Below are 23,591 nucleotides of genomic sequence, written 5' to 3' on the forward strand. Positions count from 1 at the left end.
CACGTTCATGGAAAAACTCAAAAAGTCACAATTCTTGGATGGCCATGGATGGGAGGGAAAATTTTACTTTTCACTTTATTCAGTTTTGGTTTCCTTGAATTTGTACCACAAGCATGCATTTTTTAAAAGAATTAACAATAATAATAATAATAATAATAATAATAATAATAAAATTGGTGGGGGACTAGTGAGATATCATAGTGAGGTTAGATATAGACTAAAGGACTTTCAGCTTTGGTTTTTTTCTCTAGATCAGTAGTTACATCAACTCTCAAAGTAGCCCCTTGTAGGTAAACGCCAACCTATGTGTCTCCTTGATCTACTGTGCATTTAAATAACCCAACCCTTCTTTCCCCTTCAAATTCTGGGATGCAGCATTCACCTGCACTGGTGGTGCTTCCATACCACCTCTTCTCCAGCTGGTTTGGGCAGTTTTTCCTCTCTCTGTGCCATAACAGTGCACCTTGCAAGTCAGTCTCTATCAACGCCCCACTCTTGATCCACGAGTCCATTTAGGGGGTGAGAAAGCAGGGGCCTTTGCTTCTTCTTGCCATAAAGATCACTCAGGGACCATCTGAAACCAGGTGCCTCAGGGGCTAATGAGCCAGACCATCTGAAACCAGGTGCCTCGTCTCAGACATCAGGGAGAGGCTCCAGCTTGGGGACTGACCCCAGTAGCATGAGAGTAGGGACTGTAGATAGAAGTAAGCAAACAGAACAGGTTATCGAGAGGCTCTGGCAACCGTGGACAGTTTGGGACCTGACTGAATAAAGTAGGGTGAATGGTGCCAGGTGCCAGGAAGTCAGGGTCATGGAAGATTGGCAGTGCTGCAGCCATGAGATACAGAGGCAAAAAAAATAGGGCTCTGGACCCAGAGGAGGTACCATCTTGGCTGATTAGCAAGAAAAAAATGGGGATGAGGCCTCCGTTGTCAGAAGTAGAGCATGAGCTCAGAGAAGCACTAACAGTTGGGCTGACTCATGCTGAGTTGCCTCATGGGCCAGACACAGGCTCCTTTTAATCCTTCCAACTGAGAAAGGATGGGGTCCCCTGCCTGCAGTGAGACTGAGTCTGCAGGTCAAGTGGGCCCAATTGTGAGCGAGCAGAAATTTGAAAGGCAGCTTCGTCAATACATAATGTCAACCAGAGTTGGGGATGAGGGCCCGTTCAGGGCCATTTTACAGCAAGCCGTAAGTGGGGGCCAGTGTCTGCCTGCTGCCGACATCAATTTAAAAATTTAGAAAAAGATAAAATCCATTCATTTGGCGTGTCTTCTGCACATTCATTGGACACTGGGAACTAGAATCCAATGAATGTCCTGAAAGTCTCAAGCTGTGAAGCAAAACAAACAAACAAACAAACACAACCAACTGAACAAATAATCAAAAACAGGGGGATGACATCCTGTAATCTTTGATGGGAAAAGTGATGACATGTGTGGAGCCCACCACGAGGCCCCTCCACACAGCATTTAACCCTGGTTGCAATTTTCTCTTTATGTCTAGATTAGAGGAACACACCCATTTTCCTTAAATCACATTTAATTTGATTCTTGGAAATTCTAACGTGTTCTAAGAGAGCAACGTCTCCATTGCCAAAATCTCCTCTTGGCCTGATATTTCTCATCTCAGCTTTTGAGATGTTGTCCGTTTCACATCTTACATAATGTTCCTTACTTCTTGGTCCGATGGCCTGGATACATTGCAATACTTTTTCCTGTTCCAGGACTGAACTGTTACAGCAGGCTGATTGTTGGAAAGGGTGAAAGAGTTGGGTGTGGGCAGGAGGTACTCAGACCATTACATTCTTTCCTTTAGCTGCCAATAAAAAGTGTTGAACTATAGACCGGCCAACAGGGCCCTGTTACAAGAGGACCACACCAAAGGGAGCTCAAACTGTTGGTAGTATTTATTTCAGTGATACAAATTGCAGGTGGAGAAACAAAACAAGCAGCTTTGGGCAAATTCAGCAAGCTGTTTCTAGAGGTATTTTAAATTGAATCACCCAGTGAATCAAAATACCTCCTAATTTAGCCCTTATTGGAATTTGAAATAAAACATCATTTAGCAAGAGCACCTAGTACTGAAAGGCAGTCTGCATTCCTGTTCAAAATCTGGCTAAATGCACTTAGGCCTCTCATTGCTAAGGTGTTGTAGATCCAAATACTATTCTGGCATTACTTCCCAAGGACTTTCTCCTGGTATATTTCCAAGGCTACAGATCTTCAAGAAAAATTCCTGGGATTTTTCTCCCCATCCTATTCTCATGAGTTACTATGGTTGATAAACAGATGATGGACCCATATACTGCTTCATGAACTGCTTCACTCCTTTTTGCTACTATCTAGTAAGCCATTTTCTAACATTCATTCCATAAACTTGTATTAACTGCTTTGCGTGTATGTGCCATCATGGTGCTTGGAGCAGCAAAGATTAAAAAGGCAAGAGTATTTTTGTACAAAATAATCATAATAAATGTCTGTTAAGTCAATAATTGTAATATAGGGGAAATGAATATAGAGATTTCACTGGTAGGACAAAATGAGAATGATCATCTGTAGTTTAATGGTTTTTAGAGATAAGTGCTTGAAAGTCTTCAAGGATGTGTATATTAGACCTGCCGGAAAGGTATTAGTCTGTATTCTCCCAAAATTCATATGTCGAAGTCCTAGCATTACCCCAATGTGACAGTATTTAGTGAGGGGTGCTGTGGGAAGCAATTAGATTTAAATTACTACTCCCATGAGGGGAGTAGTATCCCTAAAAGAAGAGAACAGAGTCTCCCCTCTCCCTCTCCTGCTGCCTCTCCCCTCCCTCTCCTTCTCCCTCACACTCTCTGCCATGAGGACATAGTAAGAAGGTGGCCGGCTGCAAGCCAGGAACAGGACTCACACCAGGAACTAAATCTGCCAACACCTTGATCTTGGACTCCCCAGCCTCCAGAGCTGTAAGAAATAGGTTTCTGTTGTGTAAGCCACCCCATCTAAGGTATTTTGTTATGGCAGCTTGTGCTGACTGAGACAGAAGAAAAAGGGAAAGACACTCCCAAAGAGGGAACAGTTCAGTGTTACAAGGCACAGTGATTTGCAGTGGTGCCACCACACTAACTGAAGTCCTTTATGCTGCTGCATCAATAGAGGGCTATGCGGATGTCAGCGGCCAGTCCCCACCAAGTTCAATGGCTGCTATCCCAGGAAAAGCACAACCTTCTGCCTCCCCCAACCATAGGTAAGTATGGATACTTAAGGGAGTGTTGTCATAGCCTTCAAATATAGTAAGGTGATTAATAAAAATAAAAGCACTGCTTTACACTTTAAAAGCAGTATGTATACATTAGCTCATTTGATTGGTTGCTGCCACTCTGTGGTAAAACGGATTATCCCCATTTTTACAAATGAGGAAACTGAAGAGTTGAGTGGTCTGCCCAAGGCCACTGCAGAGTTAATCCTCCTTGTCTCCACGCTGTTTATAAGGAATCCTGCTGTCTGCTTTCCATGGTGCTTTAGAATCCTTTTTTCGTAAAGAAAAGATTCTGCCTCATCTGAAGATGAGAACCCTTCATTTCTTATACTCCTTTTTATTGCCAGTACCAAATTCTGTGACGGGCTCATAAGAAAATGCTTAGTAAGTTGTTGAGAAGGGAAGACTGTCTTTTCATTCCAAATCACATGGTTTTGCCATGGAGTCCCCACCATGATCTCACACCTACGTCAAGGCCCCTCACTTGGCTTCTCCCTGTGTACTTCATGGAACCACTGTTTTCCATCACCGGTTTATCCATTTCCTCACACCTAGCACAGCAAGGAACCAGCAAGCCTTTATTATAAAATTAAATTCACTTTTCATTATTTAATGACTGAAAGATAATAACCCCAGCCTAGAATAGTGACGTATGTAGATTTCAGGTGTGCTGCTGTGCTGTGTGACACCACCACTGGGAGAGACGCCCTGGGACCCTAGATACCAACACAAGGTGATTTGCATGACTTGCTGTGTCCACACCCAGGAGAAATGCAGAGGTCAGCAGTCCTGGTTCTGAAATTCCACATGTATTCCTTATTTCCATAATAATATTCACATGCCACTTAACACTTGACTGTCATCCCTCTTTCAGTGCTCTTGATAACCCAAATACATCTCACTCACTCTACATAGTAGGGGCATTTCTGAAAATATGTGTGTAAATCTAATCTAAATTATTTTATTTTCTAGGAGAGAACACTTGATTTTAAATAATGATCCAGTAGATGCAAGATCATTGCTGGATTTAGTTTTTCTTACTTCTAACTTAATCACCACGTATGGTAGTAAATATGTTATTTAAGTATTAAATATGATCAATATATTAAAATAAATTACACATTTTGATTATTAAAATAAACATGTTAAAATAAATTTTAAAAGAGGAAGTTCAGTCATTTTTATCTTACATCTGGATAAAAAGTATAAAGTTCTGACAGGGAAATAGGAAAATATCTTAAGGTGAAAAAGTCTATACTTCCTGGGGTGAATGTCTTAGAAACTTTTCCAAAAAGCGATTTCTTCCTACCCAGATTATGAAGCGAGGATAAAAAAGGCGCCACCACACATCATTAGCAGGCTTAAAATTTAACATACAGGCGACCAAAGTATGCAGAAAAATAACTTCTTTGTTTTTTCAAACTAATATCATTTTTCTGATGACAGAAAAAAAACTCAAATTTGCCCCTTAAACACCACTCTCCCTGCTTAAAACAGTCTCTTTTTCATTTAACTGTTTAGTTTTGTAAGTACGGAGACAATTCAAATTTCAAACTTATAGGAAATGAACTAACATTCACAAGACTGGGGCCAATTTTAATTATGCATAAAAGATAGAAACAGCACAGAGAAGAACGTTTGGGGTCATGCCATGTGAAAGGGGCCCTACTGGCACTGGGACTCTCCTTACACAGCCATACTCCCCTCGTCCCAAGTCAAATAGAAGTCACTTCTACCTCCGTCCATTCCCTTGGCTCTAGGCTCCAGATTCAGACTTCCTGGGTTCAAATCCTTCAGATTTACAGATTTTACTAACACGGCAATCTTAAGCCAGTTCTCTCAATCTGCAGCTTCCTCGGTTGTAAAATGGTCAGCTGCTTCATAGGAATTAGTGGCGAGGTTTAAATTAGATCACACTCATAAAGGGCTTTGATGCTGCTACCTTTCAAACCACCTATGGTGAAGTTTGGAGAGGATTTAAAAACTCCCAAACAGCTGTGGAAGATACTTTTAAAAAATGCAATAACATGAATTATTAGAAATCACACACACACACACACACACACACACACACAGTTCTGACAATTAAGTTCATGAACTTGTTGCAATGATGTTGCTAACCTTTTTTGATATTAGAGGGATTATTCATTATGGATTTGTACCAACTGGTTAAACAGTTAACCATGTTTACTATTTGGAAGTGCTGAAAAGGCTGCGTGAAAAAGTTCGACGAAAACGACCTGAACTTTTTGCCAACAATTCATGGCTCTTGCATCACGACAATGCACCAGCTCACACAGCACTGTCTGTGAGGGAGTTTTTAACCAGTAAACCAATAACTGTATTGGAACACCCTCCCTACTCACCTGATCTGACCCCCAATGACTTCTTTCTTTACCCAAAGATAAAGGAAATATTGAAAGGAAGACATTTTGATGACATTCAAGACATCAAGGGTAGTACGATGACAGCTCTGATAGCCATTCCAGAAAAAGAGTTCCAAAATTGCTTTGAAGGGTGGACTAGGCGCTGGCGTCAGTGCATAGCTTCCCAAGGGGACTACTTGGGAGGTGACCGTAATGATATTCAGCAATGAGGTATGTAGCACTTTTTCTAAGATGAGTTCACAAACTTAATTGTCTGAACTTTGTGTGTGTGTGTGTGTGTGTGTGTACACACTCATATAAAGGCAATATATAATATTTTTCTCTTTTTCTATTTATATATAAATAAAGGTCAATATACATATACATAAGCTCAAATTACTACAAAATTTTCAAGCCACTTTATTTTTTGTGTGTATCTCATTGTCACTGGTAGCAGTTTGTGTGCTCTGATCTGTGGGCCACACTTTGAATAACACTGTTTTACATGATACCTAGCACAAGCAAACACCCAGTAAATGTTAGCTATTATCTTTATTGAGTCCTGATAGAAAGATAGAGAAGATAGAGCATTGAGTAATGTGCACAATAACTCAAGCTCAGTGTCATCAGTTAATGAATAATAAACACTCATTAAAGATGGAATAAACATGAAAACTTCCAAACCACGACCAGACGTGTACCCTGTGTCTATTTAACTTAATAAATCAAAATGTTTTAGGAATCATTTTATTTTATAGATGCGAAAACTGAGACTGAGAATGAGTAAAGGTGTGACTACACATTAAAATCATCAGAGAGCTTTTTTTATTTCATTCATTTTTAAATTTATTGGGGTGATATTGGTTAGTAAATATTTTAAAACTACTGCCCCGTAGGTGACACTCCAGACTAGTTAAATTAGAGTCTCTGCTGCTGGGACAAGGGTATGGAGATTTTAAAAAGCTTCCCGTATAATTCTAAACTAAGTCTAGATTAGTTTAGATTTCCTGGTGGAACCTATTACTGGATGAGGCAGGACTCTTGTGTTCACACCTACAATCCGCAACATGGCATAGCATTGGAGACCTCACTGCATGAGAAGCATTTGTCTTTAAACAATTTAGATGGATAAAATTTGTGAAAATTAAATTTAGGGTAGAGGGGGATGTATATTAAACAGCTGAGTAATATACCTAACTCATGACCTACATACAAAGGCACATACTTGATTCATCTAAATGCCATCCTGGGTGTTTTGGGAAGCCCCAGGGGCACGCATTGACAAACCTGATTAGATAGATGGGTGATAGGTAGGGTGTACTTTGAGTAACCTTTTAGATTCATCTGGGAATTCAAGGCACAATTTTTTTTTTAAATAAAATATCCTATTTCATTTGTATTTCCAGAATTGTAATCAGAACTCTGGCTTTTATAATGTATTATTTTTCTCATTTGGTTTCCCTTGGAAGAGAATGGAAACTTTGAGTCTTGGCCACTCTTCCATCACATTCTGATTTCCCCATTTAGTGGGCCAGAGTGCTTCATGTATTTTCTTTAATATCAATGGAGTTAAAATGCATTCTGTGAAAAATGTACAATAGAGATTTATAGACTTCAGAAACATAATAAAAATTAAGCTAAATGTTGAAGTTTTCTTAAAGGTAGTGCTTTGATGTGCTTGCCAATGTTTAGTTTGGGGAGAAAGCCTTTAAACTTTCCAAGGCTTCCTTTATTTTGTTTGTATTCAAAATATTGGTGCCTAGACCTCCCCTGTAGTATAGAACTCACTCTGAGCTATTTGAGAAGGTCTTAGGGAGACACAATAATGAGTAGGACATCATAAGTATGGGGACAGAGTCCCAGAGAGCAATTTCCAGGCTCTCAGCCTTACATGGAAAGTTGCTGGCTCGGGTAGTAGACGGTGTCGTACAGAGTGTCATGTGGGGTCTCTGGTTCCGCTCCCCACATAAGAACACAGGACATGGTGAGGCCAAAAAGGAACACCCACGAAGCCATAGATAGGGGAGTCACACCACTATATTCTCACCGGCGGCTGGATTGGAGACACAGGAAGCAGGAGCCACACTATCCGCAACCTGCCATCCACTTCTCTGCAATCCGCAACCTGCACTCCGCTGTGCTAACTGCAATCTGCGCTTACCAGCCACCATCTTCTTGCTAGCCCCTATTTGCTGCTAGAGTAGCCACAGCAGTTATATTAGTGGCCAATGGTTCATGGTTGCAGCTGACGGCCAACTAGCCACAGCTGATGGCCATCCAATCACAGTTGATGGCCATTTACTACCTGAGCCAGCACCTTTCCACGTGAGGCTGAGAGCCTGGAAACTGCACTCCTGGCTCTGGCCCCACAATGGTCATCAGCTGTTACAAGTTGACTATCAACTGTTACCGGTTAGCATTAGCCACTAATATAACTGCTGCAGCTAAGCTCGCAAGCTCAGAGTGTGGATTACGGATTGCAGAGGTGCGGATTGCAGTGAGCAAGTGAGTTTGGTTGGCAGAGAAGTGGACGGCGGGTTGCCGATCTTGTGGCTCCTGCTTCCTGTGTCTCCAACCCAGCCGCCAGCGAGAATATGACTCCCCTATCTATGACTCCGTGGGTGTTCCTTTTTGGCCTCACCATTTCCTGCATTCTTATGTGGGGAGGGGGGACCAGAGACCCCGCCTGACACCCTGCATGACAAGTTATTTGGGTAATCTGCTAGTGCAGATGATGGCAGGAGGGAGAAAGAATTTTCCCTCCAATTCTGCTGCCCATTTCCTGCTTTACCTACCTCCAGTGTCTCATTTAGTCCTACCTTAAATCTCACTATCGTTTGAGAGTTCTTCAGTAATTTCCCAAATTAGTTTGGATGTCTGTGTAATGTTATACCCTTTAAAGAAACCTATTTTCTTGTATGGCCCTCATCACAACTATATTCTCTTAATGTATTTTCTAGGCTATAGTGTACGTTCCATGTCTATCTTGTTCTGTTTCCAGGACCCCAGTACCTAACACAGTGCCTGCATAGGAGTAGTCAATAAATGTTTGAATAAATTAATATGCCTCTTACCACCAGCCCCTCACACACACACACACACACACACACACGCTGTTTTAGAGACTAAGTATTTGTGGAAAGACTCGTGGAAAATATACTCATGTTAACCTTTGTGAAGCCCTCAAGTTCTGCTTTATAAAACCCACAGACTACTCAAACTTTATGCCGTTGTTAACAAGATCAGAAACCACTTTTTAAGCTGGTTATAGACGGGCTGCAACCTTAAACTTGGAATCAGATGTGGGCTCAAATCTTGAGTCTGTCACTTGCTAGCGATTTCACAGCCTCAGTTTTCACATACATAAAATAGCAAGCAGTAATAACAATAATGAATAACATACAGCAGACCATGGTTCTAAGTATGGAATAAGATAATATATAACTTAAAAGCTCGCCGAGTTTCTGGCATTGTAGGTGCTCAGTTAATGCTTGTTGAATCTGAATTTCAAAACAAACAAAAAAATGGCAATTTTGGATGGAAGGTTTTTCCGGTGGATTAGGCTCTTTAAAGGTGGAGAAGGCTCAGATAGTCATTCATTGTGCATCTAGGTCTCCTGAGCTACAGTTCTTGCGGCTCTATCTTTTATTCCACCTGTGGTTTCTGGAGTTATACTGGAGGTCTGGCATTGTCTGAACACTCTATAATAATATCAGGTAATCCGAGACTTCTATTATTTGTCCTGATTACTTTTTTAAAATTAGTTTCAAAATTATTCTACAAACTACCATATAAAATAATATATTGGTATACTGTTTATGAAATTTGTCCTAAAAAGTTTACCTAGTATTTCCCTTAGAAACTCACAGACTTTGTTTTACTTTGATCACACAGCAGTATGTTGACACACTTTAAGGCATGAAGAAAAGTAAAATCTCTCTGACGTGAAACCAAGGGTAACAGTGCCATATAAGCCACTCGTGCAATGTATCAGGACTCTAAACCACCAAAAAGCCAAGCATGCAGTTCTAGAGGGAGCCATGTTTGTCCTAGAGAGTACGCCTAGGGTTTCCTGGGGCAGGGATGTTCCTGGGAGGGGTTGTGAAGCTAGTGTGCCTAACATTATTCAGGGCTTCCTGCAACCTCTTACATTAAGACTATAGCCAACACACAACAGTAAGTGGGAGGGAACTCAGCTCTAATGGAAATACCTCTCTTACCTATTCAAAACACATACATTCCTCTGGAACCTAAGAGATGCTACTGGAGGCCATGTTTACCCTGGTTCCTTACCAACTGATTCCTCCCAAAGTTCAACAAAGCTCTGGGTCAGTCAATCAGAGATTTGTCAAGGATATAAGAGGAGCTGCAAAAGAACGCCATAACTAAAAGAATAAAAAAAAAAAAAAAAAGAAAGAAAGAAAAGAGCAGGTGAGGTAGGTAACAATAGCCTGGAACAATAATTTTTCTTGCTAGGTTTTACTAGGAAATTATAAAATTTAAACTCAGCTAAATGCACACAAATAGTGAACAGCTTGACTTGACGAGTGAATAATTCCTGATATTTCACTTTTTCTCCTATCCCTTGTAAAAAGAAGAGATTTCTTTCTTACATTAAAATGTTTGTTCTTATCTGAATTGACTATAATTTTAGTTTAGATATTCAGAGGGGGAAAAAAAGTAGATAGAAAAAAACAGAAAGCACACACTGAGCTTTCTTCAACTCCTGAAAGTCCTCTATATTTGAGTCAAAAAAAAAAAAAAATCCAGGAGACACATTTCATTTGCATTTTTCACCCCTAATTGAAGAACCAGTTTCTAATGGAAGAACATGAAGCTGAAAAGACGCCAATGAAATAGCTGGGTTTCATAAGCCATGGGCCTGCTTGCTCAGTACAAATAGATTTGTGGTTTCAAACAGAAAGTCTTTGTGGCTGGGATAAGTGAACAGCAACTTAAATCAAACTTCGTGTAGCTGTTCTGACAAGCAGGAAATGTGTAAACATTTTCAAAACCACCAAAGACTGTCAGGTAAGGGGACTGTCATGCTCACCTGATCAATTTATTTCAATTCAAAATGTAGTCATCTTTCATCCTTTTACCAACTTTCATCTGGCATTTTATGCAAATTGTAATAAATCTCACACACACACACACACACACACACACACACACACAAGGCAGCCCCATTCCTAATCGGCCCTATTGTCTTGCCTTTGAGCTCATTGAAAAGTTCCTTTTTAAAAAAGAGAGATGATCAAAAGGAAGAAACGAAGGTAGGGAAAGAGAGGGGAAGGAAGGAAAGGAAGGAAGGGAAAGGAAGAAAGAAAAGGAAAGAAGGAAGGAAGGAAGGAAGAAAAAGGAAGGAAGGAAGAAAAAGAAAGAAGGAAAGGAAGAAAGAGAGAGAGAGAAAGAGGGAAGAAGGATGGAAGAAGGAGGGAAGGAAGGGAGGAAGGAAGGAAGGAAGGAAGGAAGGAAGGAAGGAAGGAAGGAAGGAAGGAAGGAAAGATAAGAAAAAAACGGGATCTTCAATGGGATGGAAAAGAGCAGCATTAGGCTTTTGCATAGAATAATACCTCTCTAAGTCCCTCTAGCATTAAAGTATATTCATTGTATTAAAGGCAGACCAATTTAGTGACTGAGACAAAACCAAATTGATTCCCGAGTCTCAGCTTTGGGACTCTTCTTGCTCCCAGCTTTCCCCCACTAGGCCATATAGAAGAAGAGGAAAAGTGTTAATTTATTGCTCTATTATGACTGAAACCAGCATTATTTGGCAGTTACTCTCCAAAAAGTTTAATGTCAAAACTTCAATTTCGTGAAACAACAGGTTTGGTCAAGTCCAAATGCTTTGAGAGTAAGTAACTTTTTTTCCTCATGGCATTTTCATTGCTGGTGCTAGCCAAAACCAAAACTACATGCCCAGATGAAAATAAACATAAATCAAAAAAAACCTCATAAATGGTCTGAGCTTAGTGTGAAGAGTAAATGAATGACGACTTAGGTTAGCTTGTATTAGGTTGGTGCAAAAGTTATTGCGGTTTAAAAGGTTAAAAATAATTGCAAAAACCGCAATTTTGCACCAACCTAATTATTTTATCTGAACTAGATCCTTGATTGATTGATTGATTGATTGATTGATTGATTGATTGATTTTGAGCTGGTTAGATCAGGATTTCTTTTTCTTCCTTGTTGGTTTAGATCCTTGATTTTTATATGAATAAAATTGATAGTGTGCTGGTAAAATGAAAAACCTGCCCCCTTACACGAGAAATATCCAGAAATTCACTCTACTGCATTAAGTGTTAGGCAAATTCCAGCAACTGATGACATATTACAGTTATTTCCTCAGTTATTCCTGGGTAGGAGTCCAACTGAGAATTGAGCTTTCTTCATAAAATATAACAAAAGGAAACCTTGAGTCTCTAACTCCCCCAATCACTCATCCTTGGTGGAAAAAAATAGTAACATCTTTTGTGAGTGGAACCTTAATGTTAGAAGTGACCTTAATGTTATTACCATTTTATTTGTTTATTTTTTTGTACACTCAGTGATCTTTGTTTTTTTTCTATTATGGACAGGATGAAGCACATAAAAGCATTTATTAAAGGACATATTTTTGCCTGAAAACAAGCCCTGTCTCTGCCCCCACAGGATGTTGGTGCTTTGCACAGACCTCGTGTTGATTACCCTCTGTGGGAAGTAGCGGTCAACTCTAATTAGCTAATTTACTTTCAACAAGTGTTTAATTAGGGCCTTGGCCCATATGTCGTGCTCTTTTGAAGATTCTGCACAATGTAAGAACTTTATTAAAATACAAAGAATTAATCTGGTTCTCTGACATGAGAGGCCTTTGACCATGTAGAAAATAATCTGAATCAGTTGACAAGTCTTAAATTTAATAAATATATGTAGAACAGCTTAGAAAGGGCATTGAGCCAGCCACCACAGGGATAAAATGCTATGCCTTTGGAGACTAGCACTGAAGAGGAGTCCGTGAAAACCAGCGTGCAATATTCAAAAGAGGTAAAAATATCATCACTGACAGTGGGTTGAGAATAATAATAACTTTTTTGACTATTAACTGTGTGTCAGATATTTCCTGCACTCTATCTCATTTTAGCGCTCCCAAGAATTCTGCAATCTAAATCATTCTCATTTTGCAGATGAGGCAAAACACCAAGACGGAGGGGTTAAATCACTGGCCAAGAGTACAGCTGGCAGGTTGCATACTTGAGATTCAATCCAGGAAAGTCTTAGGGAATCGCAGAGGTACCTTGAAGAGGCGCTTCCCAAACTTTCATGTCCATAGGAATCCCTGGGGAATGTAGTTAAACTGCAGATTCTAATTCAGTGGGTCATGGGTGGTGTCTGAGATTCTGCATTTCTAACAAGCTCCAAGTAATGCTCATGTTACTGATGCTGCACCCACACTTTGAATAGCAAGGACTTAAAGGGACAGTGAAGATTTCAACAAACTAAAAGGTGGTGGAGAACATGCCAGACGCTATTGAGAATCAGAGAGGGTGAGCGAATTAATCAATGACGGAGCTAATAAAATTGTGAAGGCGGTTCTCACGCTCAGGTCCCAGGCACAGGGACTCTTATCCTTTACCCCTCGAGCACAAAGACTACATAATCATAAAATGCAGGTATAGAGGAAGTAATGATTGCAACTGGAGTTTGACACTTAACTACCTCTTCTTGGAGTCATGGTCTTATTCCGGCTAAAACTGATGACATACCGTGTCAATTGCCATCCTGGAAGATTGGTGCATAGGAAGTGGAGTGCGACTTTTAAACCCTGCAGTTGTAAAACTGCTGCCATGTTAGTGGGTAAGAATGGCAGCATCACTGAGAGAGGCTGAAGTGCTCCTTCCCCAGAGGAGGCACCACAGGCAGGAGTTAAGGGCAGAGTCCGGCTCTCTGGTTTGAATCCCAGCATCACTCACTAGCTGTCTGAGCCAGGCTGAATTACTTAACGGTTCTTTGCTTCTGTGTGTTTATCTGTAAAATGAGCATCATAATAGCAGCTACCTCTGAATATTTTTCCAAATATTAAATGTGGTATCATTGAAAAAGTGCTGGAAATAGTTCCTAACACGTAACAAAGGCTATGTATTTCTATTAGCCCATGTAAATTTGTCCTGTCTGCTTTCCTGAATGTAGAATTAGCTCCAACACACCAGTGGAGAAGCAGCAATGGTAAAGATGAACCAAATGAACGTAGAGAAAAAGATTCATGAAAGCTCAGCTCTGCCACAAATTTGCTCATCTTGGACAATTTACTAGATTTCCCTGAGGCTCAGTTTCCTCACCTGTGAAAGAAAGGGTGTTGAATGAACTGGAACATGTCAAACATTTCTCCCAGACATAATAAAGTAACAATCTATGATTCTATTGTTAATGGGACAGGCGGCGAGGGACATGGGGATAAGAATGACTTGCTGAGCTTTCAGTAATAAACTGCTCACCCGTACTCCCCAGATTCCCAGGCCACCCCCCACCGCCAATTTAGTAAGTATAAGAAGAGACATAAAAATCTGTGTTTTAGTAAGTGCCTCATCTCATTCTGGCGTACATGGTCCCCACTCTTTGAGAAACACCGTCTTGGGTAATAGACAGAAAAAAAAAATCCAGTCTAGAATTGCAGGTTTTATAAATAATCCTTATTTGTGTTATCCAGATATGGATAAATAAAAGATAATATGCAAAGTAATGACAGCTCCTGTTTACTGAGTGCATACTTTATGCCACACGTGCAATAAATATTAGAAATTTTATGTGTGTGTATGTGTATAAAATACCTAGTTTTCACAAAATCCCTGCAGACGTTTTTGAACTGGACTTCAAGTTAGGTGAGCCTATTCACTTCCTTTTCATTTAAGGCATGTCGAGTTAGAGTTTTGGTTCCTCATGGCCAAGGATACCCTAACTAGTTCACATACTCTATTCCAGACACAGTGGATTTAAAATGAATTTCCCCAAAAAGCTCAATGACTTGTGGTAGGGAAGAAAGATTGTCAGACTACTAAAGTTGTGATAAGTTTCAAAATGGATTTATTCAAGATGCTATGGAAACACTGGGGAGGGATAGCAAAGCTTTAGGAGAGGAGAACCTGAACTAATTCCTGAGAAATGAGCACGGTGGGTGAGAAGGGCATTGCAGGCAAAGGGACCGGCTTGTGCAAAGGTACAGATATAGGAGAGAACATGGAATGCGGGACTCTTCTGGAAGCTGGTCTTATCTACCAGACTAAGTAGTATAGATTACCAGCAGGTCTGTCCAGGCAATAAATTTTGTCTTCCCTGGGCACAGTGTGGAAGAAGTGTAAGTGAAGATATTACCTTGAACCTGACAGACGTGGGTTCAAATCTCACCTTTGCCCTTTATTTGCTGTGTGATCCTACTTAAGTTACTTAACCTCCACAAGCCTCTGTTTCCTTCTCTGAAAAATGGAGTTAACGATGTCTAACTTGCAGGTAGTCTAAAATTGAAAGATGATGAGTATCTTTATTATTTTGGTACATTATTTTTATTATTACTTCAATTGTGATTACTACCTATGTGCTAAGAATGCAAAGAGAAAAAGACATTGTCCCTGCTCTTGAATAATAGTTGGCAAGAATAATATGCAAGGAAATAGTTTTCTCAGAACAAGAATGCACTGGATAGTACGAGAAGCACACTTTTCTAAACTTAATTTAATAATAACAAATTATTAACGTGAAAGTAATATAAAATGATCAAGGTTTCATTTAAGATCCTGTTTTCCATAGCTGCGTGGAGAACGGATTCAGTACAGTGGTTAAGTGACTGTTACAGTGGGAGGTGGTGAGAGAGGGTGAGGTGGGAAGTAGCAGCTGGATAAAGAAACCAGATAGACTTGTGAGCTATTGAGGAGTAAATGTGACTGGATTTGAATGCCATGCCTCAGCTATAAGTCTAGGGTGACGCTCACGTTTCTAGTTTAGGAATATTTAATAGTGATGTCATTCTCTGGAATGTGAGAGATAGAGCTAGAATCATTATAATTTTCTATTCATTTTCCTCACCTCCTCCACCCAATACATGGCCAGTGGTGAATCATTCCTTCCCCTGCAATCAGTGCTTTGAATACGGGCATACCTCATTTGATCAAGCTTTGTTTTATTGCTCATCACAAGTGTTGTTTTTTGACAAGTGGAAAGGAAAACCTTCCACCCGCAAAAAGATCACGGCTGGCTTTAGTGCAATACTCACTGTAGGAGGGTGGTCTGGAGTAGAAACCATAGTATCTCCGAGGTGTCCATATGCAACGTTCAGCATGTGCGGCATTACATCCTGCCCCTTATATCTAAACTTTTCTCTGTTCAAGTGTTCTCAAAGGTCAATCCTTAAACTAGCAGCATCAGCATTGTCTAGGTACTTGTTAGAAATGCAAATCCTTGGGCCCCATTCCCGACCAACTGAATCAGAAACTCTGAGACTTGACCCCGCCTTCTGTGACGGAACATCTCACCGGGTGATTCCAGGGCACGCTGGATTGTGTAGCATCACGAGTCTCAGTAACCTTAAGTACACCAGGTGATTTGGAGTATCCTGGCTTAAATAAGAGGGAACAGCTCCGGCAACATTTTGCTAGTAGTCCCCAGGAAGACAAACCATGCCTTTCCATGGAGGGCAATGCGGCCCTGAGGATGGAGCAGCCTAATGGCCCTCACCACAAATACAAGTAAGATCCAACTGGGAGAATTAGAGGGACTTTGGGCAGCTCTGTAGCTGATTTGGCACAACCTGGGTCTTCTTCCCAAGGCAAATTGTAACACTCAGAGTAGCCATGATATATACTGCAAAACTACCTTAAGATTAGTCCTGTATCAAAGCTACCAATCCCCCTAGGTAATAAATTGGGGCCCAGTGGAATATGTGAAAGGTAATCAGAGGGAAAAGTGTCCCTTAGACATGCTCCTCCTGCACACTGGGTCATTCCACTATTCTTAGAGACAAGGCTACTCAAACTCCAAGAGACAAATATAATAGCCCATCATGCCAGGTCAGTAGGTAGAATTTCAAGGGTCAACAAGCCATGGACTTAAGGGCTCCAATTACAACTAGGCCACTAGACAGATGCTCAATTGTCTACTGGCCTCTGTGGCACAATTCCATGCTTTTTGGGGAGAAGGGGGAGGGTTCCTTGGCTCTCTCTCTCAGGGAAAGGGAATTAATCCTATCATGACCCCTAGGTCTCAGCCCCCAAATGCCCATTAACTGTCTGACTAAATGGCATTCCTGGGTGGGCTGCAAAGTTTGAGAATTGCTATGAAATCACTTCCTGACAATTTTTAGAATGAAGTCCTATGTATAGAAGTATTTTCTTTCTCTTTAAGTCATTTATTTCCTCATCCAATGAGCACTTTTGCTGAAATATTGTTGCAAATGTGTAATTTAAACTGTTTCATCCCTAATAATACAAAACCTAGAGTTCCAAGTCTTCTTTCTCTAATGACCAGAGGCTGTGTTGGACTATCTGGCTAAATATCTGCAGCTGCTGGCCATCAGGGCTGCTTAGTTTCTTACAGTTCATCTCCTCCCTGACCCTCTAAGCTAATTACACTCAGAGCCCTGCTCATAGTTAGAAATCCATGGACAGGATCTAGACATGTAGGATGACCCGGAGGAAAAATGGGAGACTTTTCATCTGTTTGTTTTCTCCACTCTTAAAAGGAATTGTTATGTGCACATAGCCAGACAGAGAGGGACTGTAATGCAGGGACTCTGGTCCCTCTCCCTGCACAAGAACACAGGATATGGTGAGGTCAAAAAGGGAAAAGCAATGGAGCCATAGATAGGGGATTCATACCACTATATTCTTGATGGCAGCTGGTCGAGACACAAAAGCAACCACCACCAGTACCCCAAAGAAGGGTCTTCCTGCACCCCAGTCTCACAGGCGGCCAGGCGAGACACAGGAAGTAGGATCAACATGATCCGCAATCCACAATCCGCTTGCTAACCGCACTTGCTAGTGTAGCCACGGCAGTTGTATTAGTGGCTAACGGCCTACTGGCTACAGCTGATGGCCATCTACTACCCGAGCCAGCACCTTTCCATGTGAGGTCGAAAGCCTGGAAACTGCTCTCTGGGACTCCATCCCCACAGGGACCCCCAACCTCAGCTAGTTCTGCCCTAGTCCGTTGGGACACCGACAACATTTTCCTCTCCTCTGCTGCCTTCCATTCAGCACTATGGCCATCAAGACCTCTGGATGCTCAGAATACACTAAGTTCTAACTGAGTGAGCGTGGGCAAGGTTTTAATCAATGTGTTCTTCACTTTCCTCATCTGTAAAATGGAGGTAGTTGTGAAGGTTAAATAAGAAAATGCATGTAAAGTTAGTGTTGGACCTAGTAATGGTGCTGAATAAATGTTAGCATGGACATGATGCTGATTATAGTGGACATTTTAGTGTCCCGCCCCCCACACACCACCCACCGCAGATCCCCTGGGATCCCTTTATAGCATTTCTCTGTGCTTCCGTCAGAGGCTTTTAACCAATGACTGTTGGGCACAGGAATATGAAAGTCCCAGGAGCCATTTGGGACACAAGGATTCTCTGGAACTAAAAAAACAAAAGGTGTCACAAAAAGGAGAGAAAGGGCTCCTCCTTGCTTTAATAGAGTGGCGTTGGCATACTTTTATGTTGATATTTCTTGCCTCTCTGGTCAATAGCAGAGCCAGTGCTCACACCAAAGGTGCCAATACCACTGCGAGTGCCAGCTTCACCTAATGGAGGAAGTCAGAACCTCATGAATTGGCCAGTGGCTTCAGAAGCTGAGTGGGAGCAAGAGTAGTGGGAAATCCTTGGCAGCCACAAGTAGTAGTGTGGACACTACTGTTGGTAGAAGTTGGTAGAACTTCAGAGGACTGCATTTGAGAACTTTGTAGGTTCTCCCAGAATAACTGGGGTGTGGGGGTTAAAGTAAGCTAAAAGTCCATTCACAGTAAATGAAAATCAGAACCAGAAAAAAGTAGCATACTGCTGAATTAGTATGAATTTTCTCCATGACTTTCAAGGCACAAGAATGACCACTATAGATCATTCTTATAGATCATCTACAGTCCTATCTCCTCACATCTCACTCACCCCCACAAGACCCACATGAGGAAGCAGCAGGAAAGGTTGGCCAAAGGAGAATTGCAGGTCTTTGCCTGGCCCATAGTCTTCCTGCACAGTGTAACTTACCGGACCAAGAACGGGTCAACCTGTGGTATGAAATCTGCCACTCGGCAGCCTGTCTTCACATCTGATGCTTTCACCTCTCTCCCCACCTCCTGTCCCCCTAGAATACTCCTGTGGGAGTTATCAAGTCCACTGGTATATGAGAGTTTGCCATAAATTATTTATACAGATACTTTATTTTTCTAACTTAATTTCATTGAGTTCAGCTCTGCACAACTTGTGGAAAATCTAATTGCAGGGTTTTTTTTTTTTTTTTTTTTTTTTTTTTTATGAGTACCGTTCCCTTCATATTGTGATCTAAGAGTCCTGGCATTTCATGATAAAAGAAGTTTTCAGGCTGAGCTGCCGCTAAGCTCCCGATGGCTCAGTTGGCTAAGGTGCATCCTCTCAAACACCAGGTTGCTGGTTCGACTCCCAAAAGGGATGGTGGGCTGCGCCCCCTGTATAACTAACAAGAACAACTGGACCTGGAGCTGAACTGTGCCCTCCAAAACTAAGATTGAAAGTACAACAACTTGATTTGGAAAAAGTCCTGGAAGTACACACTGTTCCCCCAATAAAGTCCTGTTCCCCTTCCCCAATAAAATCTTTAAAAAAAAAAAAAAAAAAAGTAAAGAGGAGTACATCTAAAAAATAAAAAGTCTTCAAGCCTAAGGATTTTATTCTGCCATTTCTTATTGACCAGACCCTTGTGGCTCACTTGAGGGCACTTTTTCTATAGAAAATCTGCCCTCCAAAACCTTTGACCAGGCGCGCAAAGCCATACTAGTCCGCAATGCCACAGTTCTTAGTATCAGTCCCCAAATACTCACATGGTCACCTCATCTGAATTCCTGTTATCATCAGGTGCCATGTAGTACCTACCCCCGTTTCCTCAAAATGTCAAGCAATTTCATTCACACCTCAAATAGAACCATTCTTCTGGTCAGCCCTCAAGGCCACCTAATATAGAAAAATCCAGCTCTAAGATTTAAAAATAGTAATAGCAACAACAGTTTACATTAATGCGCACAATACTGTGGTAAACGCTAAAATTAACAACAGTGGATATAGCATTAAATAACGTCTAAAAAAACAGAAAGTTATGTTGAGAACTATAATGATGCTAAGTTCTGTGATGGTAAAATTGATACAACAAAAGAACAGTAGTGTCCATTTATTGAAAATTTACTGCTATGCATTGTGCCAAGCATATATATTTATATAGTATATACCCTCTTTCATTTATTCCTCGTAACAGTTTTAGGCATATTATTCCTCAACAAACCATTTTAGGTATACGAGGCACAGAGGTTAAGTAACTTGTACAACATCCCAGATAATAATTCACAGGGCTGACATTTGAATCCAGATCTAACAAAGCCTGCTTCATCTTATTCCCTTTCACACCCCACCATGGGCACATAATGAGGGATATTTTATTCAATATTGGGGACTGCGGAGGCCTTCCTCATGGAAAGGATGGAAATTATATTTAAGAGGAGGCCAAAAGAGTATCTAGGAGTTAGCCAGGCAAAATGACAATGTGTTTCTATGTGTGTGTGCACATTGGCAATGGCGAGAGGAGATAAAGTTTCCCACTAGGGGACCAGCAAATGCAAAAGCGCAGGAACAAATCACATCCCTCATTACTAGTGCTGTCTGGTACTTTGGAGATTAAAAGATAGGGAGGTTAAAAAGCTAAGGAGCTTAAACTTTGCCCTGAGGGTGATAGGGAGCCATTAATAGATTTTTAAAGAAGGAATTAACAAAGTAAAACTTACATTTTAGAAAGATTATGTTGTCTGCACTATGGGGAATGGACTGTAGCTGGGTACATATGGAAGTAGGGAAGTCTTTCTGAGTCTGGACCCCAAATGTATACATGTCTTGTATGTGTTTTAGTATATATCATATTGTTTGTGTTCTATATTTTGTACTGAATTAATTTATTCAACAAATGTTTATGGAGTACTCTCAGGCAAGGACATTATAAGAAATGTTAATTACAGACCAATATTCCTCATGATTATAGAAGTAAAAATATTTAGCAATATATTAACAAATCAAACTCAGTAATATGTAAAAGAATAATACATCATGACCAAAAATGTTTTATTCCAGGTACTTCACGTTGAGTTTGCATTAAAAAAAAAAAATCAATGAAACTAATTTACCACTTTATCAGAAAAAAAGGAGGAAATCATATGATCATCTCATCTCAACAGATGCAGTAAAATTTTTTGACAGAATTCCATACTCAGTTAGAAAAAAGAAAAAATTAGCAAACTGGAAAGAAGAAAATTCCTCAACCTTCTAAGGCCATCTATACAAATCCTATTGCTAGCTAACATTTCACTTAGAAGACCCAACACTTTTCCTCTAAGATAACAAGGCAATGCATATACACTCATCGCTTCTATTCACCATTGTAGTGGGTGTCTAAGCCACCCAATAAGGTTAAGAAAAATAAAAGGCACAAATAATAGAAAGATAAAGTGGGCAAGACCAGTTGTGACTGCTGGTTCAGTGTTTTTTTGTGTGTTTTTTTAAATTTATTGGGCGTGAGAATGGTTAGTAAAATTGCATAGGTTTCAAATGTGCATTTCTGTAGCACATCATCTATAATCACATTGTGTGCTCACCACCCAGTTTCAGTTCTCCTTCCATCACCAGATATTTGTATTTCTGCTGGCACAAAACAACACTACCTCTGGTATCTGGTATGGAACATAGAAAAAGCTTTCTTTCTAGCTCAATAAGTAGGAAACACCAAAAGCAATTTGCTTTCGCTTGTCAGGGATAGCAGTAACCTTTCCTATTTTGTCTAGAATTAGGTTACCTCTCTAACTGTGATCCATAATTGAGTCCTCAGGAAATTTGATTGTCTTACAAAATACCCCATTGATCCTCAACATTTATGACACTGTTTTGATGGAATCAAGGGAACAGGAAGTAGTAGATGACGTAGACATTTTTGTAGGACAGAAGGTGGGAAGAAAGTCCCATAAAAAATATAGAGATTTGCTACCATGGTTAAGTTTCTGGGAATCCAGTGGTCTGGGGTATCAGAGATTTTCTTTCCAAAGTACATGACAAATTGCTGTTCCTAGCACACTGTATGTTGAAAACTAGTGATATCATTTGTTGGAATTTCTTTGGAATTTTGAGAAAACATATAACATATTTTGGTTTAGTATTCTGACCAATGTATTAAGGATCCAAAAGGCTGCTAGTTTTCAGTAGAACCAGAGAAGGTCTTCCATCTTGTCCAGGTATATATCAGTGGAACTCAGTGGAATCAATTGGATTAAAGCATTTATGGAAGATCAGAATGTTGTTTGAAGTCTTTGGCGAGCCCCAACAAGAAAAATCACAAAGTTCTGAAGAAAAATTATGCTTTTCTACAACTATTCCCCTTTTTGACAAATAGCTCTTGGCTCTCAATTGGGCTCTTGTAGAGAGGGACTGGGAAAAGCAAGGTGTCCATGCAACCTGAGCCACCCGTCAAGAACTGGGTGTTATCTGTTACACCAGCAGGTAAAGTGGGTCATGTCCACACCACTCCATTTTCAAATAGAAGTGTAACCGGGAAGGGCTTTGAAATCATAAACTGCTTGAATAAGTATCTTGCATTTTCATTAAAACTCTCCTGTGCCATCGCTATCTCCATGAGGCCTTGTGGGGAATTCTTTATGACAGATGACCAAGAAGGGGGAAAAAAAGTTGAGCTTGTTTTAAAGATTTTTCTGCTTTATGTGCCATCAGCTTGAAATTAGCAGGAGTATCACTAGATGAAACATAGGAATGGATATACTCCTTGTAGGCAGAATCTTCCTAATATACCTCGCTTTGCACAGTAGTTGGGGACTGTAAAAATGACCATGCAAGCTGTAACTGTAGAAAGCAATCTTTTTAAAATTAAATTTATTAGGGTAGCATTGGTTAATAACATCATATAAGTTTCAGATGAACAACTTTATAATATATCATCTGTATATTCCATTGTGTACTCACTACCCAGTTTAGTCTCCTTTCATCACCATATGTTTGACCCCCTATACCCTCTTTATCCTCCCCAGCCCCTCTCCCCTCTGGTAGTCACCATACTATGTGTCAGTGAGTTTCTTTTGTATGGTTCTTGTCATTTTTCATCTGACGTATTCACTTAGTGTGATACTCTCAAGGTCTATCCATGTTGTCACAAATAGCAACATTTTGTTGTTTTTATGACTGAGTAGTATTCTGTTGTACATATGTACCACATCTTTATACAGTCATATGCCGAAGGACACTTTGGATGTTTCCATGTCTTGGCTTTTGTGAATAATGCTATAATGAACACAGGGGTACATATAGTTGTAGGGGTATGAATAAGTGTTTTGAATTTGGGGGGATCAATACCCAGAAGAGGGATTTCTGGGTCATATGGTAGTTCTATTCTTAATTTTTTGAGGAGAAAGCAATCCTCAGAATCAATGGGAAAAACTTTAGTTGTTCTGTGACCTTTAAAAATTGTCAAACATTAACAAATCTCTTACTGTCAATTATAAATGTATAGGGAAATAAAAAGTAGCAAAACTACTTAATGCACCGCAATTTAAAACATTAGAAGCATTGAGAACTAAAGTGTTTTATTTATTTGTAGGAAAAAAAAAAAAACAATATCAAGAGTATTTTGAATAGTGATTGTCTCCTTGTTGTACAACTTACAAAATGTTGAGAGCATCTTTTCTATACGTTGGTGAATTGCTGTATTCCTTTTTATCCTTGTAACATCCTGT

This window comes from Rhinolophus ferrumequinum, chromosome 14 (genome assembly GCF_004115265.2).
Source record: "Rhinolophus ferrumequinum isolate MPI-CBG mRhiFer1 chromosome 14, mRhiFer1_v1.p, whole genome shotgun sequence".
NCBI classification, from domain to species: domain Eukaryota; kingdom Metazoa; phylum Chordata; class Mammalia; order Chiroptera; family Rhinolophidae; genus Rhinolophus; species Rhinolophus ferrumequinum.